Below are 334 nucleotides of genomic sequence, written 5' to 3'. Positions count from 1 at the left end.
GGTTCAAATAGGTTAGAGGGATTAGCCCCAACTATAGATTTGCTAAGTTGTGATATTCATTGGGTGATTGTTCTTAATGCTTGTTTTAGCCCTGCTAACTAGAACATGAACCTAGGAATTTGCATGTGTCAAGCATCCTTGATCATCGTGTCCTGAATCTAATCTGTCATGCTAGGACTGCTAGAGAGAGCTAACAGCTGATCTAGGAGACTAGTGAGCATTATCAACCCGCGACTAGGGCTTAGCTAGAAGCTATCGATCGATATTGTCTTCTGACAACCGATCGATATTTGCGAAAGGTGTATCGATCGATATCCATATAGGATCATCGATC

The 334-nt window shown here is 41.9% G+C and overlaps 1 protein-coding gene across 3 annotated transcripts in view; it reads right to left on the bottom strand.

The window, feature by feature from the left end:
- Window positions 1–334, bottom strand: part of LOC106306413 (probable LRR receptor-like serine/threonine-protein kinase At1g29720) — an 18,564-nt gene that overhangs the window by 3,488 nt on the left and 14,742 nt on the right. The window lies entirely within an intron of this gene.

Source organism: Brassica oleracea, chromosome C7 (genome assembly GCF_000695525.1).
Source record: "Brassica oleracea var. oleracea cultivar TO1000 chromosome C7, BOL, whole genome shotgun sequence".
Classification (NCBI taxonomy): domain Eukaryota; kingdom Viridiplantae; phylum Streptophyta; class Magnoliopsida; order Brassicales; family Brassicaceae; genus Brassica; species Brassica oleracea.
Note: the sequence above shows the minus strand (reverse complement) of the source record. Positions and strands in the feature narration are given on the sequence as shown.